The 11,759-nt window shown below is 34.4% G+C and overlaps 1 protein-coding gene across 1 annotated transcript in view; it reads right to left on the bottom strand.

Moving 5' to 3' along the window:
- The window catches only part of BAZ2B (bromodomain adjacent to zinc finger domain 2B), a 277,499-nt gene that overhangs the window by 199,158 nt on the left and 66,582 nt on the right, over positions 1-11,759 (bottom strand). Inside the window, exon 2 of the mRNA XM_019636819.1 lies at positions 11,223-11,265. The gene's annotated coding sequence lies outside the window, so the exon portion shown is untranslated. The remainder of the gene's footprint in view (positions 1-11,222; positions 11,266-11,759) is intronic.

The raw sequence follows: 11,759 nt of genomic DNA, 5'->3' as shown, positions 1-11,759 counted from the left end.
TGAGTGTACAGAAGCTAAATCCATACATCTATGGCCAACTGATTTTTAACAAGGGTGCCAAAACCATTCAGTGGGAGAAAAAAAAGAGTCTCTTCAACAAATCATGCTGGAAAAACTGGATTATCTGTATGCAAAAGAGTGAAGTTGGACCCCTACCTTATACATTATATGAAAATTAATTCAAAATGGATCAATTACCTAAACATGTTAAATCACAAAACTCTCAGAAGAAACAGCAGTAAAGCTTCAGAAACTTGGATCTGGAAATGGATTCTTAAATATGAAACCGAAAGCAAAAGCAACAAAGGAAAAAAATAGATTAGATTTCAAAGAATTAAAATTTGGGGAGCATTAAAGAACATTATAAGAAAGTAATCTACAGAATGGGAGAAGATATTTGCAAATCATATATCTGGTAAAGGTCTAGTGCGCAGAATATATAAAAAACTCTTACAACTCAGATATAACAACCCATTTAAAAAGGATTTGAATAGACAATTTCTCCTAAGAAGATATACAAATGGCCAATAACTACCTACAATGAGGTACCACTTCTTACCCACTAGTATAGCTTTAATATTAATAATAATGATGATGAATATTGGCAAAGATATAGAGAATCTGGAAACCTCCTTCATTGCTGATGGGAATGTAAAACGGTTCATTCACCTGCTGTGGAAAATGGTTTGGTGGAGTCTCTAACAGTTAAACCCAAAATTAACACCTAACCCAGCAACCCCATTCCTCGGTTTATATCCCAAACATCTGAAAACAGGTACTTAAATAAATACATATACATGCATGTTCATAGCAGCACAATCCACAATGGCCAAAAAGTGTAAGCAACCCAAAGGTCCATCAATGGATGAATGGATAAACAAATTATGGATGGGGTATTCAGATAAAAATAATGAAGTACTGATACACACTATAAGGTAGATGAACCTCCAAAATAAGTGAACGCATCTAGACATAAAAGATCATATATGTATTATTCCATCTATATAAAATCTTCAAAATAGAGACAGATTGCTGGTTTAAGGTGGAAGTTAGGAAGGAGAAATGGACAGCAACTGCTTAAAGGGTGTGAGGTTGCCTTTTGGGATGGTGAAAATGTTTTAGAACTAGATAGAGATAGAGGTTCCACAACACTGTGAATGCTCTAAATTATTCGCTTTTAAATGGTGAATTTTTTGTATTATGAATTTCACCTCAAGAAAAAGAAAAGTTTACAAAAAAGAATAAATAGGACTTGATCAAGCTCTTTTCAAATGTGAGAAAGGGAAAAGTATTATGGAATAAGAACATTAAAAAAATGCAAAAGATTTTTTTTATGACAAATATTTTTCTTCAATACTTATTAAAGATCTCCTCAAATTTTTCCTGCCTCCCTCCCCCTTTCTCTCTCCATATATATATAATTCAGATGTTGTACTTTCTGGCGTGGTCCTGTCATTTCTCTGTTTTCTATTTCCTTTGACATAATTTTCGGTGAGATGTCCTTAATGTTATCTTCTAACCCTTATAAGTAAGCATTTCATTTGATATTTTAATTTATAAGAACTTTTTGTCTTTGTTTTTTGCCTGTTCCTTTCTTATAGCCAACTCTTCTTGTGACATGATACATTATCTTCTCTTACTTCTCTTAAGATATTAATGATAATAATTGTTTAAGTTTTCTTCCTCCTGTAGAGTCTCTGTTTCTTCTAATTTGCTTTTTTCTACTTATTTGTTTCAGTCTCTGCCATTTCTAACACAAAATTTCCTCAAATGTCTGATGATCCATGCCTGTCCACTCATATTATAGAATGGAACTTTAAAAACTTATTTAAAATTTTTGTGAACTTGTGTGGGTTGTCAACTATGGACTTCACTGTAGGGCGATCTGGCTAAGGCATTTCACAGGGGAACCCCTCTGACATTTTTATCTTTAGGTGATTCCTCTAGAAGTCAAATGAGCAAAGATTACTGGGGAATCATCACACTTCATTACGTATTCAGTATACATAATAAGCTTTCCCTCAATCCCCATTTTTTTATGAAAGCCCTGTCTGCAGAGGTATTTCATTTACTAAGTACAGAAACCCTCAGTTTTATCCACTCCAGAGGATAAACCCCCAGTCTGGTTACTGGGTGTTAAGTAAAGGAGACCTGAGGAATACAACATAAACATTTTGTATTTTCATACTGTCTCTGTATTTAGAGCTTCACGAGTACCTATAACTCTCCCGCTCCGTCGCTACTGCCCCTTCCGGAGAACCTGGCGATCATTTCTGACTCCCAGAGGGGGTTTCAAAGTTTCTTTCAAACTTTCAGTGTTTCTTTTCAGCCTTCCTCATTGTCCACTGATTATTCAGTTCTGTTAATCTGCTAAATCAGTTACTACTCATCATTGACTCTCCACTTCCAAACTTTTGTTGCAATTTATTTTTCTCCTATTTCTTTGCTTAAACCTTTGTTGTTGTTTTTTAAAAAATGTGTTTTCTATCAAATTATGGTGCTTCAGCAGTTAGCTGAAGTATGTATGTTCAAGCCACCGTCTTTACCAGAAACCTGATAAAGGTTTCTCTTCCATGTCCTCTTCCTTATGCTCACGCAGTTTTTCTACATTAAAAATCATCTTATATAGGACGATGCTGGATCCAGGGGTAAATTCTCTGGTGCAATTAACTTTAGGGTCAGTTTTTATTAAATAAAGGCTTTCTATCCTTACTTGAAATTCTGCTATTACTGCTGTTTTTCTTTTATCTTTTCTTTTTACACTCACTCTATACAATACCACACTGTCTTTTTTATTCAATAGTTAAATTAATTGTAAGGAGGAAATAACCCCTTCTCCTACAGTTCTTTTAATTCTCGCAGCATAATTATTTCCCAAATTGCATTGTGCTGGTTTCATTTCTCTTCATGTCATATCCTGGCATGAAGGTACTTGGCGTTTGCTTGTAAGTTTATACTTTCTCTTTAGGCATCTGCCTACATTTCATACAATTTAATTTTTCTAAGAACCTTTGCTCTGATATTTCACCAACAAACTTACAAAGTACATAGTTTCCACTATGGGTATGTTGCCATTCCAATTGTGCTGACATTAATCTCATATCACTCTGGCATGTTAAATTTGTGAGAGCACATGCTTAATATTATGGCAGGAAGCTTTATTTATCTCCCTGGAATTGTGAGTGGTGGAAAAATCTAAGCTCCCACTAGAGGACCATCAGAAGATGCTATCTCCAGCAGAGATAAACTAATTCCCTTTTTATACTCACATCTCCTCCTCATAAAATCTCCAAAATTTGTTATGAAGCCTTCCTTCAAAACTCTTAAAATTTTAGCTTCTTCCCACCTGATGTACACTTACAAAATGGAGAATAAAAGGTGAGAGAAAACAGAAGGAAAATGGGCAGCAGTAACAAACGGAACAATAATGCTTTTTCACCCTCTACTTAGAAGAGAAATTTTATTTCCTCATGTATACTGTCAGATACCACTTGTATATTTTACTGTACATCTGAAAATCACTAATAATTTTAAAGATTTTTGCAGCATAAGCATCTCTGTTCAAATAGTGTTACCTAGCCCCTACACTATGTATGCTTCAAAATAGCAGGATAGAAAGTCTCCATAGAACAAGTATTGTTGATGAGGCCTTTCCCAACCCCAGGGAATACACCATCCTTTCTAGATTCAAAAAACATTGTACATATGATTTTGAGGCATTGACAACATCTATAATGACTGTTGTGTGTCTATTTCTCCACTAGATTATAAGCTCATAAAGAAGAGAAGAGGAACAGTAATATTTTCCATCTTTATACATTTACTAAGTAACTCAAAAAGCGTTACATAATATTTCTTGAATCAAAGGATAATGCATATCCATTTCTCTTTAAGATAATGGACACTTCGGGCCAGCCGAGTGGCGCGTTGGTTAAGAGCTGGCTTGGGACGCCAGAGGGCCCCGGTTCAGATCCCACATATGAGGGCCAGTGACACTGCCCTCTACAGCTAAGATGCTGAACAACAGCTCAGTCTGGAGCTGGGCTGCCATGAGTCGCTGGCGATGGCGTAGGCTGCAGCTCCTGTGGCAGTGGGTTGCCATGGGCTACCGTATGTAGCCAGCAGCCAGCGTGAGCGGCCAGCAGCCGCAGTGAGCAGCCGTTCAGAAGCCGGTGATTGATCTGCCTCGCCCAGGAAGAGCGCAATGATGGTGCCAGCTTGGGCCAGTGAAGCAACGTCCTCCACAACTAGAAAGAAGAACAAAAGGACAGCAACTTGTCTGTTCCCCTTCCCCCAATTCCCCAGCGCTGTTCCATCCCCCAATTCGCCAATAAAATTTTAAAAAAAAAAAAGATAATAGACACTTCTTAGCAATGATAACAATGGCATATAATTAAAGAACAAAACAGTAGAATGCCTCCCAAAACATAAATTCACACAAAGGACAAAGGATTTATAAAAATTGTTTTAATGCCACCAATGTACTAGACCTGCCTTCCTCCTTAAAAGCCTCCTTCAAATAAACATGAGATGGAGGGAAATAAAATCAACCAATGACCAAAAAACTTCCAGTGACTTCTCTTCACATTAGAAAGCTTTAACTACTTTCAATGACATCTGCCTATCTCTAGTCCCTCGGCTCGCGTTGTTCTAGCCTCACTGTCACTGTGATTCCTGTTTCCTCAGGTCATCACCTGGCTGGCTCTTTCTGGTGCTTCATTTCTCAATACGGGCAGTTCCTCCTCACAGAGGCCTTCTCCAACTTTACATGTACATCCCTGTCAATTCTACCCTGTCCCCACCCATATACACTATCACATTTCTCCCCTCGTTTGAAGTTCTTATCAAGACTTGAAAATATTTTATTTATTCCTTTACTTCTGCTCTCCTACTAGAAAGTAAACTTAAGGAATTTTGTCTTATTGACCACAGTACCTCCAATAGCTACACAGTAGAAGCATATAAGTCAGTGTTCCATATACGTTTGCTGAATAAATGAATGAATGAATGAGTGGCTGACTGAATGTGAAGCACGTAATATATTCACTGATTGAATGAATTCTCACAATTCCTATCTGGGGAATATTCTGTCAGACGGAATCTTTGAGAACAAGCAACTTCCCATTTTAAAGCATATATCATGTCTCTTCCCTTACTGAATATCAATATTATATCAGAGGTATACAAAAATAAAGATAATTAGAGAAGAAAGAGATTGGCAGTATATAAATTGTTTGAAGAATTCATTTCAGAAAAACCACCTCAGGGCACACACACTGGCTGATTCTGGAATACTTTTCTCCCATAATCCTGCTTCTGTCATTCAATCAGCTAGCAAATATTTATTGAGCATGTAACTCTATTTCTAAATATATATACTTTGACATAAATTAGTTTTTTTATTCTTTGAGTGGAAACATTTAGTAGAAACACCTTTGAATTTAGTTAGAGAAATATGAATTTGAATTCCAGTTGCTAATTATGTTAACTTTGAGCAGTTATTTAATATCAATAATTCTAGATAAAATGACACATGGAAACAGACTGGCACATAATTAGCCTTCACTGTTAATTCCCCCTTAGAGGACAGGAATTGAGAGGTGGAAGAAATCATAAGAACATAACAAATATGTTTGTTCAAATGGTCACTGCCAAACACTGTGGGTTCACATTTTTACTGAGAAGTAACAGGTCACAAGCAGAGCTAACAAAATTAATATAACCATGACTGGGTTTGGACAGGGTAAAACCACATCCCTCAAACATAGTAGGCATTTAATTATCATCTGCTGAAATAATAAAATAATGAACAAATTCAGATCACAAAAATTTAAGCTTATAATTTCTTAAACATTGCTAAATTGATAAGAAATGGGGTAGCTAAGATGTTAGATCAAGACATTCCTGGATTATGATCCTCATTCTACCATTCAATCATTGCGTAACCTTAAGCAAGTTACTTAACTTCTGTAAGCCTCAATTAAAATTGGGTCATTGACAACGTAAACTTTAATTCATACTTCAAACATTTCTCATTGCTCTTAAGGTAAAGGGGGGGGAAATTCTATCTTACTTTATTATGTCCTATATCTTCCAATTGTTAATCTCAAACTAGAATCATTGCTCTCTGTCCTCTAGCTACATTGGCCTTCTATTCTTTCCTTCGAACTAGTATGTTCCTTATATATTTACCTATGTAGTTACTTTATTGGAGTTCTTTATTTCTTCACATGGCTTTTAATTACTGTCTAGTGTCCTTAAATTTCAACCTAAAGAACACCCATTGGCATTTCTTGTAGGACAGGTCCACTAGCAACAAATTCCCTGTCTTAAATATGCTCAAAGAGCTAAAAGAAACCATGGACAAGAACAAAAGGAAGCCAGGAAAACAATATACAAATAAAATGAAACGTCAATAAAAAGATATAAATTGTAGAAAGAAACTAAGTAGAAATTTTGAAGATAAAAAGTACAATAACTGAAATGACAAAGTCGCTAAAGGGTCCAACATCAAATTTGAGCAGGTCGAAGAAAGAACTAGCCAACTTGAAGACGGATCAATTGAGATTATCCCGTCTGAAGATCAGAAAGAAAAAATAAATAAAAGTGAACAGAGCCTGTGGAATCTGTGTGATACCATCAAAAGTACCAACATATGCCTTATGGGTGTCTCAAAAGAAGAAGAAAGAAAGGGGCAGAAACAATATTTGAAGAAATAATGGCTGAATGCATTCCAAATTTGGGGAAAACCATGAATCTACACATCTAACAAGCTCAGTGTACTCCAAGTAGGATAAACTCAGAGAATCACACTGAGACGCACTATAGTCAAACTTAAAAGACTAAGAGAGAATCTTGAAAGCAGCAAGACAAGCAACTTTGTCATGTACAAAAACCCAAATAAAATTAACAGCCAATTTCTCATTAGAAAGCATGGAGGTCAGAAGGTAGTGAAATTATATTTGTTAAGTGCTAAAAGAAAAACAACGGTCAACCAAGTATTCTATATCTGACAAAACTATACTTTTAAAATGAAGGAGAAATTGAGACATTTCCAGATAAATGAAATAAATGGGATAAATAGTAATAGCACCTAGCACTATGGCATAAAGAGAAGCAGTGCAGCAGAAATAAATTAAAACAATAATCTGATAAAGGGGTGCCTGGTACATAATTAAGCACTTGAAAGTTGACTATCAAACATTAATATTTCTACTAATGTGTACATTATAAAATTATATAGTAATTCCTTCTAAATTTTAAGTTTTAAGATATGTTTCTATTGGTATAGATTATTGTCTAAAATTTTAAGTAATATTCATAATAAAATTATCAAGAGGAAAAAAGGAATTTTAATAAAAACAGAAAAGCCACTTTATTTTATAAGTTGCTTCATATGTAGTAAAACATTAAATAAGAATATTTAAAAATAAAATATAGCCACTGTGTTAATAAAATCACATATAAACAAAACTGCATGTAAGTGAAATTGCATGAATACTCTCAGAGAAGACAGGATTTGGGGAGATTTGAAAAGGAAAAATCTATGTCCTATTTTATTATACTTCCTACACATACTCTTTAGAGATTTTGAATCAAGTAAGAGGTGATCACAAAACAGAAGAGTATAAATTATAATGGGATACAGCAAAACCAGGTTTCGGCCAAGATCTCACACTATGTGACTTTGGGCAAGTAACTTTACAGATGATGATGATGACTATGATGAGGGGTTAAAATAATTTTGTATGTGTCAGCCTCTGTGCTGTGTTTTACAAACATTATTTCATTTACTAGTCACAACACTCCTGATATATAAATATTATCTCTGCTTTAGAGAGCACAAAACTGGATCTGAGACTATTTAATTGACTCACGATCACAACAGCTATATAAATATCAGAGCAAAACTTAAAAGATTTTTCTGACCCCAGTTCTTAACCATTATGCATATGATTTCCTTCAAACTCTCGGGACCTCTGTTTTCTCATCTGTTATGTAAGAGAAACGTAGCACAATGTAATCTGTTTTAAAATTCATTCTGGCCTTTTAAGATGTTGGCATTCTAGTGAGGTCTGACCTGCTTTCCCCAAATAATTAAGCACATTATATCAATAGATCTAGTTAGCCTCCTTGCTGGAACTTATAAAAGTCAATAAATTTATCATTAATATATTTAATGTAGGCAATAGAAATCTCTTTGTTAAAACTTACAGATTAAAAGAACACAGTGTGTAAGTAAGGTGAATTTGGATGTTTGGGATATATTTTTGATCTTTATGAGCGATTTCATGCTCCTTTGCATATTTGTAAAGGAGCAAGCCATATAGTCAAACAAGTAAGGGGGGGAAAAGGTAACTAACACATAACATTTAAATCTTATAACAACCCTTTTAACATATGTAATATATCATTTTACAGGTGAAGATACTGAGACACACTAGGCTGACTTACTAAATATCAAATACCTAGGATGCAGTGGCCTGAGTACTTGAACTCTCTCTGATTCTAAAACCTATGAGTTTCCTACCCACCCTGCTTCCTATTGGTTCAATTTTGAATCTTCATATATTAATATATTTATTTCAGTTTTAATATATGAAAACTAAAGATACTAATTAATTTAGTTATTTCTGGGGTATTTATGATTACTAGCAAATATCTGCTGAATACTCATTTGCTGAGTACAGTTGGAAAACATGTATTCAGATATGCAAAATATGAGGTTATCAATAACATATAACATAGGAATACTAAAAATTAAGCATTACCAAACTACTAGGGAGAGAGGGTCATTTTCAATCAGGATGATCAGGAAAGGCCTCAGAGGGATGATTACATGTGGACAGGGCATTAGAGAGGAGGTTTGATATCATCAGAAGAAATAAAAGCCCGGAAAGAAAAAAGAGTATTCTAGGGAAAGGGAACTACACAAATGCAAGTATGGAGCCAAAATGTATATTCAAGGTGGGGTATGCAGTCTACATCGGGTACCGGGTAGGATTCTTTTCCTTGAACAGTAGGATATTTGGCTGGGAAATATGTTAGAACCAAACTGATGAGGGATCTTGAATACCAAGTTAGACAGTCTGTATTTGACCTTGTAGGAAATGAGAAGTTACTAAACATCTTCAAGTAGAGACATAAAAGAATCGGAGCAATGCTTTAATAATATTAAAGTGAGGATCGTGTATAGGCTTCAGTGGAATTGATAATGGTCAGAAAGAAGGAAGGTCAGTTAGAAAATTTTGACATTCTGTGGATTGTCCCTTAGGGGAAAAAAATAGAAATTCTCTTGAGTTCTGAAAATTCCTGATGAAAAAAAATATATGTAATATATAAAAAGTAAATACTACAGCTTCAGCTCTGAAACAATCTATAACATCCCCCTCCTAACCACAACACTCTACCCTTTGGGCTCTTACTTTTTCATCTCATTTCACCAGCTTCTCTACCTTGGATTAGTCCCTTATCCTCTCCATTTTCTCTGAAAATATCAGACCTTCTTTGGCCTCACTTTATTCTAGCCCTATGTGGTCAACACTTGAACTACTCTCTCAATAGCATCCTAAACCTGAATCAGAGTTAAAATCTACCCTCACTTCTTCACTCAGGAGGATGGAGAAAGCCTCACAACCCTGACCTTATTACAAAGTAAGGGTTTTTGTTATCAGTCACTTATGAACCTCTCGGATGAATACTTCTTAGACTTTAACTTATTTAACATCTGATAATATTGAACACCACCTGTCTTTCTGAAATTCGTGAATTTAGAACAGTTGCAATTAAATTATCTCTATTACCTTTAAATGTACTGTGAGGGTCAGCATTTTTAAATTTAAAAAACTACCTTTGTCATCCAATGCTAATTTTAAACTTCCTTGATTGTAAAAAAAAAAGCACCAAATAATAAAGAGAAGGTTACTACATAAATATTTTAATGTAAACTATTCAATTAGGGCAATAAAGTGCTGATTAAGAAAAAACAAACAAGCAAAGAGCTACAAATCAGAGAGCTAAAATGCTCCCTTAGGAAAATAAATGAAACATACCATAAACATCTGTAGACTCAATGATAATGATAAAGACTTTAAAAACACAATAAAAGTTTTCTCTGGCCTCTAAAAAGTGTTAAACCTAATAAATGAACCAGCTTTCCAAACAATGTTAAAGCATAAATACAAAGATTATCTATATACCACAAGGATATAAAGTATAGCATAGGGAATATAGTCAGTAATATTGTAATAACTATGTATAGTGCCAGGAAGGTTCTAAGACTAGTTAGGGGGATCAGTCACTTCATAACTTATATAAATGTCTAACCACTATGCTGTACACCTGAAACTAATATAAAATAATACTGAATGTCAACTGTAACTGAAAAATTAAAAAGATTACATATAAATTTACATTTCTGATAATTATAGCTTTTATACTTAATAAACAACAAAAACAAGATTAAAGAAGCAGACTCATTGAGTAAATAATTTACTCTAAACTTATTTCTCCATTTTTTAATAGGATTTTTCAAAAATGCTATAAAATTTCATTACTGAAATTGAGATTATTTTAACTAGTTGGAATTTTATAATAATGAGGATCAAGGCCTTACATAAAGGTTTTCTTCAACATATGTCCTTATACACAGTAGAAATTAATATTTTAAATAAAATTAAAGAGGAAAAGTATCAGTTACTTAAGAGATACCCTTTTTCAACAACTCTCCATATAGATTCTTTATAAATCACGTAAATATCAATAAAAAATGTAAGCAAAAAGCCTAATAATGCTTTTTTCACAGTCTTTCCTTAATAAGTGATTTTAGTCTCAAGTTAATTTTATTTTTACAATTTTTTCCTAGTATGAAATCCCCTTAAATGTTTTGACATTTTTCAGTAAAAACAAAAACAAAAACAAACAAACTAAAATGATGTTCAGATTATAATTCACACTGAAATGTTAATATATAATTAGGTATATAATTTCAGTTATAAATTAAAAGTAATTCTCATTTTAAATTTTGTTTTTAAATCATTTAAAGCAATATTTTTAAAGTATTTAAATAATTAGAAGTGTGAGATGATTCATTGAAAATGTAAACATTCAACTGGCTGTTGAAAGAACAAATAATAATTAAAAATTATAAATACTTTCTAACTCAGTTCTCATTCTCAGACAAAATAACACTCCTAAAAGCTTAATTATCATTTTGGTCTTACTGTGATCAATGTGGTCAGTCTTGTGACATCACTGTTGAGAAATCTGCAATAGAAAAACAGAAATAGAATTCAGCTAAATCATACTTGAGTAATTTCAAAAACTAAAAAGTTTGTTTAGAATTTTTATCTTTCTTGATGCCATAAGTCATTTTATTTTATTTATTTTTTATTTCTTTAAAGATTTTTATTGGGAAATTGGGGGATGGGAACAGTGCTGGGGAATTGGGGGGAAGGGAAAAGACAAGTTCCTGTCCTTTTGTTCTTCAGTCTAGCTGTTGGAGGACGTTGCTTCACTGGCCCAAGTTGGCATCATCATTGCGCTCTTCCCGGGCAAGGCAGATCAGTCGCGGGCTTCTGGACAGCCGCTCACGGCGGCTGCTGGCTACACATGGTCGCCCATGGCAACCCACTGCAGCAGGGGCTGCAGCCCACGCAGTGGCCCTTGCCGGGGACTCACAGCAGCCCAGCTCCAGGTTGAGCTGTTGTTCAGCATCTTAGCTGTGGAGGGCAGTGTCACTGGCCCTCATATGTGGGATC

This window comes from Hipposideros armiger, unplaced genomic scaffold, assembly GCF_001890085.2.
Source record: "Hipposideros armiger isolate ML-2016 unplaced genomic scaffold, ASM189008v1 scaffold_30, whole genome shotgun sequence".
NCBI classification, from domain to species: Eukaryota; Metazoa; Chordata; class Mammalia; order Chiroptera; family Hipposideridae; genus Hipposideros; species Hipposideros armiger.
The sequence above is the reverse complement of the archived record's forward strand: the minus strand, read 5'-3'. Positions and strand labels throughout refer to the sequence as shown.